We start from the raw sequence: 15,572 nt of genomic DNA, 5'->3' as shown, positions 1-15,572 counted from the left end.
TCTTCCGTTCGATCGCGAAACAATTTCCAATATTCCAACAACGTCAAACTGGTGAAATTATGACATGGTGTGCGATCGACGTTTGAAAACATATATCCCGCAAAAACCCGTTATTAGTGAACTGTCCAATGCAAATGAAATGCTCTTCAGTTATACTACAATCTTATCAAATCGACCACCTAATACATGCTAAAGCTTTTCCAACACTCCATTCAAGCCTAGCGTACACCGCCATTTTGGCCACATCCGTCATGTGCCAGGCAAACTCTGGTCTTCGATAATTCTTACTCGTCAACATGGAACAAGTGACCTTCACTGCAGTAAGGAAGTTGAGATTCATGATCATCGTGGATGGGGAAAATAATCTTTAAATGACTAAGCATTTGATGTGCTTCATACCAATTGCGTTGGCATGTTACATAAAGTTTTGCGATCTGTATAAAGGTGCGCCTCTTGTGCATCCTGCACAGACAATAAGCCGTGCAACGTAAAAGGTTCGCGAAATTAATGCCATGCTGCGTATAAAGGTCAATATAAGATTGCGAAAAGTATTAAAGCCGAGGCTAAGTATGGATAGGGTGATTATTTTATACGAGGGTGAGTCGTAATTAATTGATACGTTGCCTTGGGTAGTCAGTCAGTCAGTCGATGAACGCGCGGTTCGCGGTGCTTCTTGCTTGCAGGCCGCTTTGCTGACCCAACAATATTCGCGTCCAACCTCGATACTGATCCACAAAGGCACTAGTGAGTCATCCGATAATAAATATCCCGGTAATATGTTTTCCCGGTGATTTTTACTCATTGCACTTTGGCACGTCGTATATAGGATGCGCGTACAAAATACATAACGGGTTCGCCAACGATCAATGTGACCTCATCCCACGATCGGTCCAATATATATTATAACTTGCGCGATATTATTGAAGAAAATATTCTGGAGTTTATTACACAAGTACCTTTGCGTACTCGGTAGTATAAATATCTCAGTCTTTCATCCTTTACAGGCACCATCGCAGCACTTTTGATTTTTTTGAATGGATCTATTCTTATGTCGAACCGAGGCAAATTCATGTCTGTAATTCGTTGAAACAGAAAGGTGATAAGACAGAGGTTAAAAAAGGATCACTGGGAGCTGATCTCTGTCCACATGTAATGAAATTCGAACTTCAATTTTGACTATGAACAACTCGTTACATCACCAAAGTCAGAAATATCGCGCTATTTTACCGTGTTTTGAATGACAAATTCATGCTGCTTCTTCGATTCTGGTCAGCAGTAGCTCGTATTGTATACGTAAATCAAAATAAAGTCTCAACAAATTGTTCGCCTTAGAAATTGGATAATAATAGTATATTTCTCGATAATTTATGAGTTTATTACCTGAAAATTATATCATTGATAATAATAAGGTGTTTATAATTGTGAATCAGTGTTTGATTTTTCTTTTCGTGAATCGCTGCACGAACGTTTCATTTAGTTTCAAATTGATCAGCTCCAGTTGCACTACAGTTATTGTAATTGTCTTTTGTCATATTTTTGTTTATACTCGACTAGACATCCTTAACACTTTGATGTCATAGTGTTAAGTGTTCTTTCCACCTATTTCATATCAACTTTTCGTATATTTACAGAGCTTTGCAACATATTTCTTTACGGTTTTTTTTATCATTTCTGATAGTAGGACCAACAGATTTTCAATACTCGAGAGTGATTATCGAAAGATCGTGAATATTGAAGGAATAATCAATTTCCGAGAAAATTACTCCTCTACACGTACACGTACATGTCTTACATAAATTAAAAGTCTTTGGAAAATGAATGTTTAATATTCAAGATGGCGGATCCAATATCGCGTACGAAAAATTCAAACTGTCGATTCTGGAGAAATAACTCCGTCCAGGTGTTTTTGGGATCGCTGATTACGAATGTGAAATAAGATTTTTAAAATCCAGTATGGCGAATCCAATCAAAGACGCTGAAAACCCCTGTTTATAGTTTTTAGACCGTATTCGATGAAATTTGAAGTTCTTATCCGCCATATTGAATCCACCATCTTAAATTTTTGAAATCTGATATCAGATTCGTAATCAGCGACCCCGAAGTCCATAGAAGACTATCTTGTTATAAAAGTTGACTCGGCATAATAATGTGCTACTCAAAGGGTCAAGGGCGGCTCCAAATAATCGATCTTGCTTTTTTACCACATGAGCTGAATCGAAACTAGAAGCAAAAGTAGCTCCAAAGTTTCAATCAAACACATGTATATTGTTTTCATCGTTTCTGGAGCGTGTATAAGTTCAAAAAATGAACTTGCAATAATTCTGGAAGATACGGGAATGATGAATTACCGCACAACGTGCAGGCATTGTGCGTTCGGCGATCATCTCTTCCTGATAATAACATTGGCCCGAGCTGCCGGCCGGATAGGCAGGTATTGGTATCTATATTCACCCGCGAAGCAATATAAGAAGAATTGTATACGCTTCTATACTTATATTGACAGCAGTGTCAGAGCCTTCGACCGCCTACGACGAATTGGGTCAACGAAGAGCCGCCGGGTGCGGTGCAGGCTATACGAGGTTTATACCAGGTAAGTGGGTAGGTAAGCACTCACAGTTTTGTCTGAGGAGTTAAAACTTCGCCGATGATGATGATGATGATGTGAAACAACGGCACGAAATATTTCATCTCTCGCATTTTGCCGTCATCCAGACAGGACAAAATCTATTTTTTTGCTACTGCAATCAGACATAAGATATTTTACATATTCCGACGTTGTTTCAATGAAAATTATTCAGACAAGTGTCTATTTCGCGATTATGAATATTAATTCTGGCCACAAGAAACACAGCGGATTCATCCTCAAACATCGGGTGGAATTCACTCAACACCGATCTACGTGGCACTGAAAATGGTAGGAAACACTCAATGCCAATGGCAGATGCTGAACGAAATCCAGCGTGATTTTGAGGACCCGATTCGCCGGAAGTCATCACAATTCTATAGACACCGATTTTTCGCGAGAGTGAGGAAAATATGCGCTCGGTGACATCTAGTGGCTGCCTTCTCTCTTATACTGGCAGCAGGTATTCACGTGTATAATATTATTTTTCCGTTGCATAAATCAGGAGAAAAAGAATCAACCTTATTCGATCTCTTTTTGAAATCCAAAGACACTTTTGACGATGCAGATAAAGTCCAACTTTTCAACAGTATATATATATATATAAATATATATAGTTGATCGCGTGCTTCTGAGAATCTATAATCATCAACCGCATAAATATTAATCGATGCAAAATCAACCTCAAAGATTTGAACATATGAAAAATTCGACGTAATTTGCGTGATTAATTATTTCGTACGGGAATTTTATATTTTGGTTGTTGTGTACACATGTTGTCGTTCGCGGTTCGGAAGTGTGAATATAGAGGAAAAAAATTGAAAATATTCGTTCATCAATTTGAAAAGTTGGTAACATTTGAAAGTTTAAAAAAAAACCCCATAGCTGCCAATCACATTTTTGAAAAAACATTTGTAGGCTCTTTTAGAACGGATTACCGAATGAAATTCATGAATATATATACGAGTTTGATCTTTTCCAATCGTTTGTGAAAGCGGAAGCACTAGAAAACACCGATCTTTATCCCGAAAATTTATTTTAAATAACAATCGATAAGGATTTAATATCACTTTTTCCAAATATACATAACATATCAAGATTTTATTTTTCAATTCCCATTGCACATTATGAATCGGAGCATTCCTTTACGAAACCCGCTTTTATAAACAATAAATACAGAGCTTGTATGCAGAATGATAGACTATCAAGACCATCTATTTGCTGCATTGCTTCGGAGCAACATCCTGTAGGCAACGAATCTCAAGTTTTTCCAATAGTGGTAGATAATTTTATCGTTATTTTTATGATCGTCGATCCTTGATTTTCTGGTCACTCAAATACTATCACATAATTTTAAAACATGTGCAATGAATAAAAATGCGTAAATAGTACCATCTCACAAATACTCTATTCGTTCAGTCTAACACACCATGTTTAATTCGTATGCTTGTTAGATGTATTTATATAATTTTGCCTTTGTTTGCAAAGACATTATCTCCACGCAGGGTCCCGAAAAATGTGTGTAGCCACAGGCCTCTTACAGGTTAAATCCGGCCCTGAACATGTGACTCAACCTTGAAGGAGTTCAGGTTTCTTCAACCGCGACGTACAATTGCGGTCAACCGAATTTGCGTGAGTCCCAGTGTGTGTTCCTAAAAACGCACCGAGGCCTAAGTTGGCGACGTTATTGTAATGATTCGTGTTTCAGAAGCCCCGTTATTTGGTAATTTTATTAATCTCTGTAATGCAGTAAATTATAATAAAGCAAAAGTATTTCATGTTATCAAAACTTGACAACTGCAAAGTTCCTAAAAAATTTACAAAATAGTGATTTTTTTCCCCCAAACGTGTCGTCACGCTAACGTTACTAACCTGAGCCTCGTAAAGAGCCAAGGTTACGTAATCGCCGCGAAGTTTAGGCTGATGTTGAATGTTTTGATAGGTAATCTCTTTCTTTCGGGTTGACGCCTCGATTCGCCCTTGCAGCCGGTTATGCGCCGAGTATGTCGTAAGGCAGGTAAAAGCGGCGAGGTAGGGAGTAGAGTTTATCAGAGAAAAATCGGAACGCGAACGACGGAATCCTGGGGCTGCCGGCTAGCAGAGTGAGCCTTTCGAGCGACGAGGTAGGCGGCCATGTATTGATCGAACTTGCCAACGCCCTGGCAGTCTGGTATTCGGTCCCACCTTCCGCATGGGTCTCCTCGACAGGCGAACGAACACACACTCTCTCAGGAGTTGGACGGAACCGCTTGCGAACGGCGGTGAATCGATGTAGACGTGTTGCCACTCTGCATGTTGGGGCTGGCGTCGCCCTCCAGGTGGGTATAGGTCAGTGTAGAAAATCATTCGATGACTATTTCCGCGAGGTGTAGGAATCGCCGCCGCGTCTATTCACCAATTTCCTTGCCTCAGATCTCAGTCTTCGTTGATTCGATGACAACAGCGACGATAATAAAAATAATGACAAATAACCGAATAGCTTTCCGGTGATTTCATGTTCAAGAGCTTACACCGCAAGATATTTTTCTAGTCATGCAATGGTTACGGTACATGCACAATCTTCGACCGTGTTTGTTTCTTCACCATTAGCTAAAAATATAGCTCTGGGTACAAAATGAAAATGAGCTTTGCAGCCGTAATCGTAAAGTCTAGTCATGTGTGTCACCATTATTCTTCTTGAGAACGTTCATTTGTACCAACTGTACTCTCTTGTAACTATATATTGCGATAATTTGATGTTCGTGACAGAATAAATCGATTTTACCGCTTTGTTTAGATGAAAATAATTTAGTCAACTAAACAAGTAGAATTACAATTAATGTTGCATAACCGGAAACTACAGCATCGACATAATCGTAATCGTAGTTATACTAAATAGTTGCTATAATGTACCCATTTCACGACTTTCTCGTAACTACAAGCGATGATATTCTTTCGGTAAGTATGAAGTTTCGGTGGTTATACAATCTGATAGATTTTCAACGAATGAAATATTTCGGAATACTGGTGAAGTAATTACGGAATTCTTGACGACCTGATCTATCGCAAAATGAGCGAAGTACGGCCAATTAGATGAAACTACACATCGGGAGTTCCATAAATTGGGCCAAGGAAACTCCTGTAGAAGTTTCAGCAGAATCCGTCACCCGGGGGCCTCATACTTTCCTTGTTAGTGAAATTGTCGAGAATGATTTCCTGGATAAAATGAGTAATCGTATAGTAAAATTAGAAGAATATATTTCTGATATCTAAAAAATTTTGAAACTATTAGAAATGAAACATTGATTATTTACATCTTGTCGGTAATTATAATATCTATTCTTCATCCATTTTGATGGAAATCATCGGAGCCTAAGAATATGTAAAAGCTGGATAAATACTCGATGCGTAACTAACTAGTTATAAAATTAACGAAAGAGTATCGATTCGTGACTCATCAACCTCTTCAATCCCCACTTTTAACTCTTCGTGTCTATAATTCTGTACATTTTTCGTTTCACCTCATTTTATCGATCGATCCAATCGGCTTGTTATTACAAGGAAGCATAAAGGATTTACGATTTATTGCTACGAGGAGAAAACGAGAGAGAGAGAGAAAGAGTGAGCGGTGAAAGACGGCTCCAATACACGTGAATTTTATTCCAGGAAATATTTTTTTTCTGAACCTGTACGTATCATCTGCATCTCGTGCCAAAAGTGTTCTATGCAAGAACTGTGCTTATTCTTTGGTTGACCTCTATTATTATTTGTTGGGATTACATAGCAAGTTCGTTTTATTTTCGTCGTCTTGATAATTTTGGTTGGCCAAAATTTGATAATTTTCGTTAATTTCATTACGAGACAGCTGTTGATCGTGTATTCATGAAATTATTATATCCGTAACCTACGAAGATCCCTTAAAATTCCAAAAATAGAAGACAGTGGAATTATAAACACAAGCTTGAATATCGATGCCGCATTTTACATCGTTATAACGAGGTTAAAAATCTGGTAAATTCATCGGATTGGATTTCAAGATAGGTCATTTTCTTCAAACGAATTTTTATATAAATGAACCGAAACATTTTTTTTGCATCGTGTCAGCATCGAAGGATATTTGATTTTAACACATTGTGTTGATATTGATCGCACGATGAAAATATGGCACATTAAATTGTTGTTGGAACAAAAAAAAAAAAAATCGAAAGTGAAATCGTAACAATGCTCTAGTTGTTTAATCATTTTGAAGCAGTTTGAAATGAAGTAACGATACCTACAGGATTTTCACTATAATTCTAGCATTCTCTAGTTTTGTATTTTCAAAGATCCTCGCAGTTCACGAACACACTAATTCAACAAGTATTCAGTAGCGTTTGAAAATATTCAAATGGTGATCACGTAACAAAATTAATAAAAGCCATCGATTTTTAGCCAACAAGGCTTAATAGGTATTTGGCTAAAAAATTTCGTAACAATCAAGTACTCCTCCACGGAGATCGTCACATGCTTTTGTTAGCATCGACTATTGTGCTGCGGATTCGTTTTCTTTTTTTCGAAAATTCCAATATACGTCGAGGGGTTGGATCCACGTGTGTACATCGAATAGCTCGAGCAAAAAGTAGAAAACGGAAGAAAAGAACGACATTCGTTCTACCCTGATTGATGAGAGCTACTGTGAATTTTTTTGTCTTTCGAATATTTTCAGCATCAATTATGTTTCAGCTTGCAATTACAATTTTGTGTAATCATTCTGCAGTTTCGGTCCATTTTTCCCAAGTTTCGTTAATTTTTTTAATGGCCTGTATTCGCCATATAATACCGACTTGCCAAAAACTCAAATCTTATTTCAAACTTTTACGGTTATCGCAATAATATTATAGAACGATGAAAGGAAGCGCCGAGTGCAAAAACTCCAACTTCAAGCGCATGAAATTTAGGGAATAAAGGGGGAAACATATATTTATCCAGCACTAAGGGAAAGGTGTACAAAAATGAAGACAAGAAACGGGTGGCAATCCATATTGTATCAATTCCGACGAAACTATTATATGAAATATAAAAGTAGGTGTGAATTATCTCTGACCAAATTGGTAAAGGTGACAAACAAGCGATCGATCATCGAATACGATAATTCTACGTTAAATCTTCAACTACCAAACTGACGGACGATTTATCTTGACCAGAATAAAATTTCTCACCAACTTCCTGGAGTCATTCTCAAACGTAATTATAGAAAATAACGCTCTTTTTCTGATACGATAAAATACGACAGACACGGAAACAAAAATGATGTATTCACATACGCACCTCGTGGTTGTCGTAGGTTTCTATTCTGCAACAGAAAGATGGAAACACTAAGTTAAGTTTAGGATATAATGCGCGTGCAGAAGGGGAAAGTAAAAATTAAATAAAAAATATGTAACTAGTGAAATTATCCCAGGGTGTATTTTAATCTGAGAAACTTGCATTTTAATCAAATTTACAAAATCGATTCCCAAAAATAAATCCTTTCCGGACGACGATCAGCTCGAATCAAAAAGAAAAATTACGTCGGGGTAGCAGCGTTTCAATGACGTAAGACGTCTTATACTATTGCCAAGAATTGCTCGGACGTCTTCTGTGTATATAGCAACTGTCTAGGCAGAGCGAGCCGATTTATATCCGAATATATATACTTGTGTGTACATATAGGTATATATATATTATATATATATATATAATCTATCGAGTGTTAACGCAACTTCGGTGATGATTTAAAAGATTCAAATTGCTTGTTATACACATGCGTTGCGCGCCGTACGAATTTTTTTATTCATTTTTAGAATATAGTTATTATCATCGTCGACGATTGTATTTCAATAAAACAAAATGACGATCTGATAGAGTTTATGCGAAGACGAACGCGAGAACAGACAGAAAAAAGAGAAGAAAAACATCAGTCAAAATAAATTGACGAGTTTGCGCGAGAGCTGTTTGCCAGTTTCTTTTTAATATAATAAGCTCAAGAATCCTAACGCCTATCCCGCGGGGATATAACGATATCTTGCATTTACCACCCGATAATAATAAACTTGAAAATGTTCCGTGGAATGTCCTTGGCCCGACAAAACGCACGATATATATAGAATTCCGAATTCCCAGCCACCGATGTAGTGGGTACACAAGTCGTACTGTTTGATTCCTTTTTCTTTTTATTTATTTATTTTTTTTGTTCTTTCGTTTCTTATATACGACGATCAGTCGAAAACGCTAGAAATTTTTCGTCATTCACTGTATTAGATCAAACAGCTGAAGTGACAATTTACATTTCACGCGTTGTGTATGTGACTGGCATATACATACAAGTGTATAATACAATTGATCAAGATTTGAATAGACAAAAAAAAAAATATTATATTTATTTCAATCAATATAGATGATCCGTATCGATATGTGGCAAAGTGCGTCAATTGCTTAATTAGATAAGAACGTGACAGATTAGCGGGAAGATCGCATCGCCCGTAAGAATTGCAAATTATCATGTTTCGTACAGTGCATGTTACATAACGCATGTAATTATTAACGTATTTCAATATTGAGGGCTTTCCAGGTTTTGGTATAGGCCAGGTTTCAATAGATTTGAACATAAACACAATCCTGAGAATAGAGTAAGTGTTTCGACGACAGTGCAGTTGACATGTTCGTATTCATGATTTCCAATGTTCAACATAACAACATTTTTCTCTGCCTCGATCAATTGATTACAAACAATTCCAATAACAATGATTTTACAGTCATGATGCAGCTAATCGTGTGCAAACGTAACGCCTCATAAGTAGGTATGCACACACGCATCGGTAGCTCAACTCCAGGGGATATGGGATTAGCAACGTGATGCGAAATTCTTAGACGATTTTGAAGAATTGATCTTACATGGCGCTAGATTAATCGATTATTATTCGATTTTTCAACAATACAATTATTGTCGATTCGATTAATTGTGACAACGTGAGTAACGTAAGAACTATCCCCAGAAAAAATTTGATGTTAGACTTGTTTTGTATTCTAAATTGAGAGGAGATATTCTATTAGTAAACACGCCTGCCTCTCAATTGTACATTAAGCAAAAATCATTTTGCTGTTGCACTATTAATCTGATTACGTGGAGGCCACGGAACGCTTTAAAATTCAGTCAAAAGCTACCAAAATTAGCGCCCTGCATATCGGTAATAAACGCTATTAGGAACTAGTACGTTATTTTTAACCGGGTCTAGGCCACTTCTCACTGCGATACGTGACGACGCTAGCTTTATTGAATTAGCTCAATTATTTGAGACATATTTTTCCCATTTCACACGACATATCCATTTCTCAACGTAGAGAAATACGCGAAACCAATCGATTAACCGAATCGATTCTCTTATCACTTCCGACACACATCCACCGGCCGGAATCGATCCTGGCCCTAGCGGTCCTACGTAAGTACATCGAGGCCGGACATTTGTCGCGAGAGCGAAGCGCCGCAGCGCCGCCGCGTGGCGGCTCCCGGTACTCGTCGGCCGGCGCGCGCGTGTCGGTTGCACAATTCAAACTCTGCTTCCAGCCAAAATTCAATTTCCACTGTTTCAAGCAGTGTACCGTGACTTGCCAGTTTTCCACGCGTTGAAGGGTTGAATTACGCGGTGAATTATTTAATGAATATTTAAAAAAAAAATCAAATATGCCCAACACTGCCTTACGGCGTACGCAGCCTGTATATATCTGATTACACGTATATCGGCATGTTGAAATTTGTGGGCAGTGGGTTCGATCCTTTTATATCCCTTAGGCACGCATGCTGAAACGATGTAGTATAATATGTACGAAGCTGCAAAGAATAAGGTATGAATATTTCGAAAAGGGAGGTTACAGTTCTTAGATTTGTGGCGTTTGTAATATCGTTCGTTTCATTCTCGTTTTTCATTTGCAGAGATATTTTAACGAACGGTAGATTGACACGTTAGGGATAAACCATGCATAATTACAGGTGTGCGTGACTAGGGAATGCAAGAAAATTCACAGTTATGAATATGTGCAGATAGTTGATTTACGTCCGTGCTAATTGACGCCGCAATGTCTTTGTGTAATTTGTATACATTTTACATACGTACGTACACGTATGGTGCATGCGGAGACGACTCGATGATGATTTGAAGAATCTTTTCAATTTTAAAACGGTACCTGCCCGTGGGAGCCTAGCTTTACAATTCGGGATGAAAGGATCAGTCGATATATGTCTATAGTGTGTTTTGATAAAGTTGTGCGTGACAAGAAAGAGAGTAGAGTTTATTACAGCCATGGGAAATATCCCCTAAGTCAGTACAAGGCAAGTGAATACAATAAGAAGTTCGCTATAAAAATAATATGAGGTAATAATAAAATTACTAAATATAATTCAAGAATAACGTAGGTAACTTCCGCGAGACAGAGTTATCGCTGGAAACCTTAAGGAGAACGTGAAAATAAACGTGTGTGAATAGAAAAGAAATAGGGATAATAGAGAGAGAAGGAGGACGGTATAGACGGAAAGAAGATAAAAAATTGTGAAAAAAAAATGAGAAAGGACGTGAAGTGTTTCGCAAACGTTCATCAGTGGGAAACAGTGTCGAGTTGGTTTTGAGAAATGCGGAAAGGATATAACGGATTCGATCACGTTGAAATTGTTTCTTGAAAAATCCCGTTCGACTAACTGAAAAAAGCAGTCACCGGTATATGAAAGATCGAATTTTCAGCTTTGCGAAATAATTTTTTACTTCTGAATAACCTTCGAACCTAACTTTCTTCTTTCAGCAAAATCATGAGTCCGATTTCTTATACTCGACGAGGTTGAAAAATGTTGTAACGTTAATGTATGGGTCATTCCACCAATTATTGACTGAAGTTGTGCCGGGGGGTCTGAACTCTGCATAACAAAAAATTTTATTGAAAAATGCATAACAAAGAGATCTTTCATGATTTTTTTCAAATTTTTTCGTCGAACCCTTTCGAAGATACAGTAGATCGAAAATTGCAAGATTTCCAATTGTTGACTTTAGATATTAAAAACATGAATCCCTTGTAAAATTTGTAAAAATATATTGAATAATGGTTTTTGTGTAAAAAAAAATCTGAGCGTACTGAAAAAAATATTTTCAATTTCCTCCAGTGTCGGGAAAACCCTGAAAAATGAGGTCGAAAAGTAAAAAACGCTTTTCTCTACCAATGTGTCATTTTTTATATTATTTTCGAAAAGTTCAGACTTTTTTACACGGAAAATGTATTTTTTTATTTTGGGAATATTTAAAATAAAGCATACAATAATAGCAAAATAAAGTTAAAAGTTTTGTGATGAATTGCCGATCTGTATTGTGCTGCCGTCACAGTTTTTCGAAAAAAATATTTTAAAAAATATAAAAAATGACACATTGGTAGAAAAAGCGATTTTTACTTTTTGACCTCATTTTTCAGGGTTTTCTCGACACTGGAGGAAATTGAAAATATTTTTTTCAAGAAGCTGAGATTTTTTTACACAAAAACCATTATTCAATATATTTTTACAAATTTTACAAGGGATTGATATTTTTAATATCTCAAGTCAACAATTGGAAATCTTGCAATTTTCGTTCTACTGTACCTGCGAAAGGGTTCGACGAAAAAATTTGAAAAACATCATGAAAGCTCTCTTTGTTATGTGCTTTTCAATAAAATATTTTGTTATGTCGAATTCAGACCCCCCGGCACAACTTCAATCAATAATCGGTGGAATGACCCATGTATAACGTTCACTCATTACCCGGAAAAATCGTTACTTTGGAAGGTTAGAATTCGTTCTGAAATTTAGTAAAAATCGAAAAAACAAAACGCAGTAGTATTTTGGAAAATTGAGTTCTTCAGACTCATTACAAAATTATAGAACAGAAATTCTCATCTAACGTTTAGTTACCCCAACGTTACTAACTTTCATCTCGTAAAACTTGATAGATTAACCCAACATTTCTTAAATTCTCTCCACTTTTTCTTCCCTTGATTCATAACGTAATTCAAATACCCTAATATTCCCAACATTCTTTACTGAAGTCAGTAAAGAAGGGAGAACGAAGAGTTGAAGGGTGAATTAATAATAGCAACAACGTTTAATACTGCGCATAATTGTGAAAAACCCTTCAGGGGACTTGAGGGTTGATGCAGGCATCAAGGTGCATCACCGTTTCATGACTTGGCATGATAATTACGAGGACAGCGAGCCGGATTCGTTGAATGTTTCGTGCAGCGGAAATCAATCTCGTCTACGTATTCTACCCTGCTGTATACCCCGAAGGCATTTGCACTACGTGAAATTCAAACCAACCACGCGTACGTCCGAGGAACGACAAAATTTTCAATCCCAACGGATGCAGGTTATAATTGAATGTCAATTTTAAATGATCGATACAACTACTGAGTGACGCCTCGGTACCGCCGGTTGAAAATCAAATCCGTGTCCCCACCCTCCCTTCAGCGAATTCAAGAGGAAATCGAGGGAAATTTCAGACGAACCAGATAATGAATGTCAAGCATTTGAGATCGCGAAAATTTCAGAGTAAATATACAATAAAAGGCGGAGAGGAACTGGGAAGAAAAGAAGTCGTGCGGATTGTTGATTTTTTTTTCTTCCATGGATGATCAAATATTTATATCATATAATCGTTCAAATTCGCGGGAATTTACTACCAGCTCAGTGTAGTGTTCAAATGAGTAAACTCTGAAGATTTATTTCGAGTCTTAGCCCCGGAGCGAACAATAAAAACAGAAATAAATTTGAAAAACGAATATGCGGATTCGCGCGATGGTCTGATTGAGCGATAAAGTGGTTATCAACCTTCATAAATTGAGTTGCGTTTTTTCGTAATTGCGAATACGTTATACTTGAAGCCCCGGCGAAAGAAAGACAAGGAGAACGAGAACGAGAGATAGAGAGAGAGGAATTGTTTCCAAAATTAGATTATCTATAAGTATAGCGTGAGGTTTTATGGAGTAGGTAACTAACCCGCCATTCACCCATCCAACTTCCCTTCCATCTTGTGCCTACAGCTCGGTTTCCCTGCTAAATTGACACGTGTGCAACTCAAAGTGGTCCAGGAGCTCGGAACTCGGAAAGCTACCAAAGGTTATTTATACGCTGCTCACAGACCGAATAACATCATCTTGGTAGGTATTGGCCAGTGACTCTCAAATTCTCGAGTATGACACACACACACATAAATGTACGCACAACCATCAACCGTACCTACACGTGTCTCTAATGGTTTCTCCAGATCAATCTCTCTTACATAAACGTCCACGGCACAATATGTATTGTCCATACACACGTAGCGCGAAACGGTGAAATAAATTTCAATGCGAATTAAAATTGCATAGGTCTGAAAAAAAAAGTTTTTTCTCAGTTGCATGGGATGTTTTTGGTGATTATCACATTTTCGAGTGTGCTGAATCCAATAATCACTTCCATTTTCCTCTATCACGTAGAGTATTCTTGCTAAATACAAGGGTTTTGCGTAAAAAAAAAGGATAACAATAATGAAAAAACTAGCATTTTATTACTACGAGCATTTCTTTTAAAATTAAACTAACAATTTCTTTACGAAACGTATTTAACATTTCGTGTTCATTCTTTTCGCCCATGAAACCTTTTCATCGTCTCTTTGATACACCTGCGAAGACGCTTCCACTTTCCATTTTCTGTTACCCTACTTGTATTTATTCGTGAGTCTCACTCTAATACATATAAAATGAAAATAAGAAATCACTTTTGCGTGGGATTTTTAGAATCGAGAATAGGATAACAGATTTAGAATCAAACGAGAGTTTCACCCCTAAATGAAACTACAAACACGAGTTCAAGAAAAAACCTGACGTGATGGAACTTTTTGATTATTTTTCCCGGTTTCAGTGAGTGAAAATCATGAAAGACAATGTAAAAAAAACCTGTACAGTTTTTTGGTTACAGACCTGTGTGGGCAGCAGATTTTTACTGAGTGTAAATTTTTAATTGTCTCTGTTCTTTCATTCTATTCCAAGAACAAAAGAAGTCATTTTCTCCTCACTAGATGTCACGGATTGTAAATCCACGGCGCGGTCTGAAACCTCTTTGGCATAAAGTAAATACTTCCTAGTCATACTTTCACTGTCAGATCAATTATAATATGTCAAGTATAATTTTCCGCACTATTAAGCATTGATTTTCCTCTTTGAGGTGGGATTGTCATGTTTCATCTGTAGTTTAGTTATCTCAACCCAAGAATTTATCAACGACACAATACACGAAGCCTCAATTTTTTAATAAAACTTCTGGGACAGCAGCGGATTAAAAAAAACACGTTGCGCGTGTAGTCCAAAAATGTTTTCAGCTCTGAATTTATTTCTGATACGGCGTCACTTCTTGTGACGTGGCTGACCAATCACAAACTATCAAACTTGCATGATCGCGTAGTTCTGGTCGCAGGCTGAGCTGACGCAGAGCGGATGCTGGATCACAGAAACTATAGTACTGTAGGTCAGCCCCCTGACACACGGTGCTAAAAGTGGTTCGCAAAATGTCCCTCGATTCTGCCGCCAATTTCCACCACTAGTGGCGCTAGTAGTTACCTGACGAGCTTGCGCGCGGTCAGCGAGGGCAGCGAGCGTGTCAGAAGTCTACTACTAGCGCCACGTAGAGGAACTAAAAAACGGGGACAAGTCGCGTACAATTTTTTAGCATACGATCAGTGGTGAGTGTCAGGGGGCTGCTGTAGGTACTGTACCGTATTTACGTTATACTAGGTCAAGTTAAAATATCGTTCGGTATGCAGTTTCCGAATTATAAAATTAGATGTAGACTACCTGTGCCAGTGATCATTCTCGCGAGTTTGCGACATTCGGACGTTAAGGGGAAGTCGGACCTTCGAGTTTTACCGACGAATTCTGAAAATCGTGTCACAGGCTTTTTCATCCACCG

General features: G+C 37.6%; 1 protein-coding gene across 14 annotated transcripts in view; it reads right to left on the bottom strand.

Moving 5' to 3' along the window:
• The window catches only part of LOC124304415 (plasma membrane calcium-transporting ATPase 3), a 120,832-nt gene that overhangs the window by 78,675 nt on the left and 26,585 nt on the right, over positions 1–15,572 (bottom strand). For 13 of the 14 annotated variants that reach the window (XR_006908171.1, XR_006908175.1, XR_006908173.1 and 10 more), the window contains one exon: positions 7,910–7,934. The exons of the other annotated variant lie outside the window; for it this stretch is intronic. The gene's annotated coding sequence lies outside the window, so the exon portion shown is untranslated. The remainder of the gene's footprint in view (positions 1–7,909; positions 7,935–15,572) is intronic. 14 annotated transcript variants of the gene reach the window in all.

The sequence above is a fragment of the Neodiprion virginianus genome, chromosome 5 (genome assembly GCF_021901495.1).
Source record: "Neodiprion virginianus isolate iyNeoVirg1 chromosome 5, iyNeoVirg1.1, whole genome shotgun sequence".
Classification (NCBI taxonomy): Eukaryota; Metazoa; Arthropoda; class Insecta; order Hymenoptera; family Diprionidae; genus Neodiprion; species Neodiprion virginianus.
Note: the sequence above shows the minus strand (reverse complement) of the source record. Positions and strands in the feature narration are given on the sequence as shown.